The sequence below is a fragment of the Tauraco erythrolophus genome, chromosome 16, assembly GCF_009769465.1.
Source record: "Tauraco erythrolophus isolate bTauEry1 chromosome 16, bTauEry1.pri, whole genome shotgun sequence".
NCBI lineage: Eukaryota > Metazoa > Chordata > Aves > Musophagiformes > Musophagidae > Tauraco > Tauraco erythrolophus.
The window spans coordinates 5,662,979-5,668,978 of record NC_141480.1 but is presented as its reverse complement, the minus strand read 5'-3'; positions in this window follow the sequence as shown (position 1 = coordinate 5,668,978).

Genomic DNA, 6,000 nt, shown 5'->3' with positions numbered 1-6,000 from the left:
GAGTGCGTCAGGGAAATAGTCACTGGCACAGACCAGAAATTTGAATATATTCTTCTACACTGAGAAGCGGTAACATGGAGCACCCACACAAGGAAGAGCTGGAGGCACACTGGGGCACTGCAGGAAGGCATAAACATGAGATGGGTTTGGCTGGGAGGGGATGGGTTGCGGTAGGTACATGCAGGCATCTGGGAGAGGGTTCACAGCTGTTCTGGCAGAGGGAACCGCCTCTTCCTTCTGTCAGACACACACCTCAGGTCAGACAGACATATCGGGCAGCTGCTTTATCAATTGAACATCTTTCATATCAGGTCATTCGTGGGTAGCTTTGATGTTTCAATGGGGTTTATTTCCCAGTTCCCCAAGGACATCCTTCCCTCCTTAACTGCTCTCTTCCCATGTGTAATGTGAAAGCATGGCATCCGAGGGCCGAAAGTGCTGCTGAATCACTTTTAGAGGCTCAGGACTTAAATTCTCAAGTTGACTAAGCACAAGGCACTACGATACCAAGCGAAGCAGTACCCAGGTATTTTTAATGATCCAGATTTAAGTGACTCACCTACATTTATTTAAAAAAAAAAAATCAGTAGTGGAGCATGAGATTGAAATAGGATCTGCTAAAGACTATTTAACCCCTGAACCATCTTCCCCTGGACTAACTGGTGCTTTAGAGCGACAGGAGAATGCCACAAGCTTAGTTCTAGGGTTCACCTTGGAGACACCTCTAAGTAGAAAGCAGACTTGATAGGTATTTCATGTCCCTTAAGGGTACGTTTTGCTTTCATAGCAGATTCTGAAGGTCAGGTAATCAGCTGCTCAGGGCCTGTTCTGAACAGTTTGCTGACTGAGAGCCTCAGCATCCTGGCTAGTGGGATTGTACTTCAAAGAGATGTCATGGTGGGAGGGCTATATTGCAAAATTAGGCTGCCAGTCTACATCCATGGATACTTATTGTCTATTATTGCAAATCGCTGTTATATTTCCTACAAGAGTAACTGCTGAAACACTGCATCCAGCTGCTAGCAGCTGGGGTGCCAGGGAATATAATGCATGTGCTAAGCCTTTTCTTGGAAACTTTTTAGATATCTAATTACAGTCTGAAAAGGGAAATAATTTTCACTGAAGACACCTTCCTTTTGTTAGCTTCTTCTCCCAATGGTGTTCTTCTGATGTCTCACTTTGTGGAAGGAAGCAGAAAGGCTTGTTGCAAACAGTTAGGATACAGCTCTACCACAAAAGATCTGGCAAAATGTTCTGCGGGTTTAGTTTCATTTCAAGCAGTACAGGATCAAAAGACCAGCTTCTTTCTTTTCCTGAATCAAAATAAGAAAAGCAGAGGAACCTAACTATTTCCATACCCATGAGGCTAGAGCTGAATGAACGTAACAAAATCTTACCAAACAGAAAAGATTAATTCACTTGGTTGCTATTAGCACGAGTAAGACCATTAATCGGCTGAGTACTGGAATGGTTGCACATTGATTTCTGGAAAAGTTTATGATTCTGCAAAGAGTTACAAAAATATTTCATCAGAAAATTCACATAGAGAAGAAGCATATTCTAATTCACTGTTTCTGAATTTGAACCCTTTGAAATTTATTCAAAAGGCATAGCATAGAATCTATTTGCCCCAAATATTGTACCGCAAATAGTGGAAATGAACATTTTCAGAAACTCATAGGCTGAACTTTGCCTTATAGTATTATTACTCTAACAATTATGTCCATATAAAACACAATCAACTGGCAAGCAATACATCCACGGAAAAGGGAAAATATAACTAATATTGCTGGATACTTATTTTGTACCTCACTGTCCTATTTGCACCACTAAAGCTTTGTTAGCTTAGGATGGCTAATTTGTTTTTGAATGAACCTCCATCTGTGTAACATGTTTTGTTAAATCTAAGCCAAATTTGGTAGAAAAGAATTGTATTTTGCATGCCAGGAAAATATGTATTTCCTGTTAATTTTACAGACATGCCTTTTAATTTTCTGCCCAGTGAACTGAGTTCAGATCTGTTAAAAGACAGTCAATTACTGAAACCTCCTCTAAGCTGTTACTAAAGTGAGAAACAAAAGCTATTAATTAGAGGTGATCCTTTAATAAAAGGGAAATGAGAACTGGATGTAGCTGACTCAGGGGATACTTCTTAGTTCCTTATTCTGCCAAGAGGTTACCAAAGAAGGAAAAGTTTTTATTGCATTTTGGTACTGTTTCACTAGCAACACATATCACAGGACAGTAAGAACAGGTAAAGAGGAGAAGGGAACTGGAATTGCTCCTTTCTTTTGTTGGCTGCAATAAAAGCATTCAATCTCTTGTCGGATATGCTTTCTCAAGTGTCGAGTAACACACCGATAAAGTAAGAATTGCAAGATAAGAAGAGTTAGAGTCTTTAGAAGCTAAATTTGTAAAGGGCAGGTCCTACCTGTCTAGATAATCTGGGAGACCTCTTGTATGGAAAACTGAAATATTTCATCACCTTTTTTTTCAAGTGTGAGCTGAGAGGTGAGTGATGGGCTTGTGGTTGGGACAGAGACACTACAAGGGCTCCATGCTCAGCATCATGCACTGCCTTTGCCTTTCTTTGGGGCCTTTGGCAAGTCCTTTACCCTATGAGCAGGAATAAGAATACTTATTTATCACTTATTTATCACTTTATTTATCTCCTCTGCAGATGCTTTGCCCTTTTAAAACCAAATATGAATGTTGAATTGTAGGTGCTGTGAATAATCTGTCCTACATACATCTCTGCTCATTAAAAGTCATGTGCACAGATCTGAGATGACAGCCCTTGCCCCAAACTACGAAATGTGCACACTGCCCCAGCATTATACCTCTGTGCCTTGAAATGTCTGACAATAAAGACTTGCTTTCTTAGGAATTTTTCTAGCAGCTGATTGCCTATTGAAGGAAAACAGATGGATATGAGTGTAAGCAGACATACAGGTTCTAGACTCAAATTATCAGCGGGCAGGGACTCCCTGAGGCCAGCAGTTAGGTTTGGGTAAAGTCAGTGACCACCTGGCCCGGAGGTGATAAGAAGCAATAAAACCCAAGAAACCATCAGTCTGAACAAGAAAGGAAGAAATAGGCTACAGCTTCATTCTTGCCTATTTTAACTCAAGGAATGATGCACAGGACAACCCTGGGGGCCAGGTCTCGCCAGCTGCAAGGCAAAACCAGGTAGGTGCAGCAGCGTACAACATATGGCACTGCTTGACTGGAACGTTTCCATGAGAGCTGCTCAATTTTGAGTCAGTTTACAGAAGAGTGGATTTCGGAAGAACCTGATGGATGCAACATCCACAAATGTAACTCATGCTTCTGAAAGCTCAGATCTCATCCTAACTCCTTAATCCATCTCTATGGAAAATGAAACTCAGGTTCTCAGAGCAGCTGTGTATTTGGGATTTTTCCTTGAAAAGCTCACAGTCTCCATCTGTGAATTAACTCAGCTGCTCTCAGCTGATGTAGATCAGGTAAATTACTCTGTTGTGTGGCTGAACTGGTGGGTGACCCTTGGCTATATTTAAGGGCTGTAGCCTTCACACACCTGCCCCAAATTGTATCTGACTGGTTATGCCTATGAAGGAGAAGTGATTTTTTTTTTTTTCTGGTACATTTAGATCCATCAATTTAAAGGATAAGGAGGATGCTTAAGTTGTTTCAGTATTAGCAGCCAAATGGGGGCCAGGTTCAAGACAATGAATAAGCTGGTTTACACCATTAACAGAGTAGGGAGAGAAAGACTAGGATTGGGTTTTGCATTTTGTTAGTCTGTAAAATAACTGCAATAGTATTTATTCTTGTTCATGGAAATTTATAGGACCTCTGTCCCTAGGAGGAAAGATGTGCTCCATTCAGAGTTGTGATTTTTCCCAGCCTATCTGGAAAAAACATATTCAGATAGGCTTTAACAATTGAGGCTTAAGCTATTTATGCATTGCTGGGTATTTCTGACTTGAAATGTTTGACAGGCTCTATGTTAAATATGTGGTTTTAGTTTCTAAATGTCTGTCTCAAAGCCTCTCTCTCCGTACCTTAAAAGAAAGGCTGTAAGAAAGGAAGTGAGGAAACTTGAAAGTTAAAAACTTTCTAGGGGGTTGCCCAGAGAACAGAGGAGCATGCAGGAAGCCTTCCACAGTATCAGCTCTCCTTGCCCTCTTATTAGTGCATTGAAATTGCTGTATTAATTCTATTGATTAATTAGTTTGTGTTTCTTTAAAAATTGTAAAAGTATCTAGGACTTTTTAAGGAAGAAGTTGCACTTGGGGATAGAGCTCTCAAAGATACAAGAATTAGACTTAGTTAAAACTTATTTGCCTCGCAATATTTGCCTCCACAGTTGATGAGGATGTGTTTACTGGGCAATCACTTCAACTGCACGTGTCTGAAGAAAGTTTACTTAGAAACCACCTTCCAGAGGTGAAATTAAAACCCTTGCCCTATTCAAGAAGAGCATCAGGCTGCCTGGTGTGATTTGCAGTGGGAAGCCGTGATGGCAGACTGGCAGAGGCTGGCTCAGGCTTGTGCCTTTGCTGTCAAGTCTCAGGGATGATATTCTTGCCTTGAAACAACATTTAATGTGTGACCAGGAGCCTTGTGCTGCTGGATCTGGTGCTGCAGGTAAGGCATTGAAAGGTGGTCCTGATCCTCTAAGTCACTGAAGATCCTATACTATTTTTCAAAAGACGAAAGGGTTTTAATCAGGTTCTTTGCTGAAATGGGTCTGATAGGAGGTGATGGTTGCTGTTCTTGCAGAGGATGCTTCATAGTGCCACCAGCACATTCAGGTAGCAAACCAAACTATTGCCCTTATACTCACACAGTCATTAGAAGACTTGTAGATGGGTGTCATTGATAGCCTCAGAGCTGGACAAAAGAATTTGTCCGGTTGTTTGCAATGTTAATGCAATGACTTGGTTTGAGAGACACCATAAGTTCAATGGCCTCTCTTCTTGTCTCTTTGAACGCTGCTGGACTGCCCAGGTACAACAGGAGAAACCCTGAGCTATTTCACATCATTAATATACAGCATCCCAACTCCTGCCTCCCAGGTCAGAGGATAAAAGCCCTGGTAGTGTGCTTTTCCATCCACTGGCTATTTATTATAAGATTTTGCAAAAACAATGAAGATGGGCCATCTATGTCACCTGTCTGTCCAATGTCATCAGGACAATGTTGCTGGGTTTTGCAAAGGTAAAGGTAGCCATAAGGCCTTGCATTGAACCTAGTGGGTTTCTCTAATGCACTTCAATAAGCCTGTAAATTTAGTAGTGTAGAAACACAAGTAACTGTATAATATTTTGTTGCCCTTCATACAGCTGTGCTCAGTTGTTGACAACATGACTTGGGAGAAAGCAGATGGTTTTGCAGTCCAGAAGTCTGGAATTCATTAGTGGAAATTTTCAGACGTGGGTTGGTTTGGGTTTTATTTTTTTTATCCCTTGGCTTAGGTACAAGAAGTCAAAGCAAACAGAGCTGAAAATTCATAGTGAGGGGTGTGAAAGAGTTTCTTTGCTCTCTTTCACCAAAGAAGTGACTGGACAGAAAAATCAAACACTTGGGATTTTTTTTTCCTGGTTTGCTTATCTATGACAGCAAACCTTTTCTGAGAAGAGGAGCTCTTAAGAGCTTCTCTGGAATTCAGGTTTATTTGGAGAACACCAACATGATACTTGCTACTAAAGACTGCAGTTGTGCTAACCTCGTAAAGGAAATGGGAGGAGACGGCAGAAGTGATGTTAATTTACTCGCTGAAGAGTTCAAACTGTGTCGTTTTTCCTGCAAGGATCTTTTTCTCCTACACAGGAACCATGCACAGAAATAAAAACTGCACGGCGAATGTTAACCTGTCACATCCTGACTCGAGATGGGAGCAAAGCTCTTTGATAATGAGGTGCTGTGTCTTGGAAAAGTGGAACTTTGTGCTTGCCCTTTTTATTGGATGAGTTTGTTTTCTAGGCACTTAGTGAGAGCAGACTGCAGCATTTC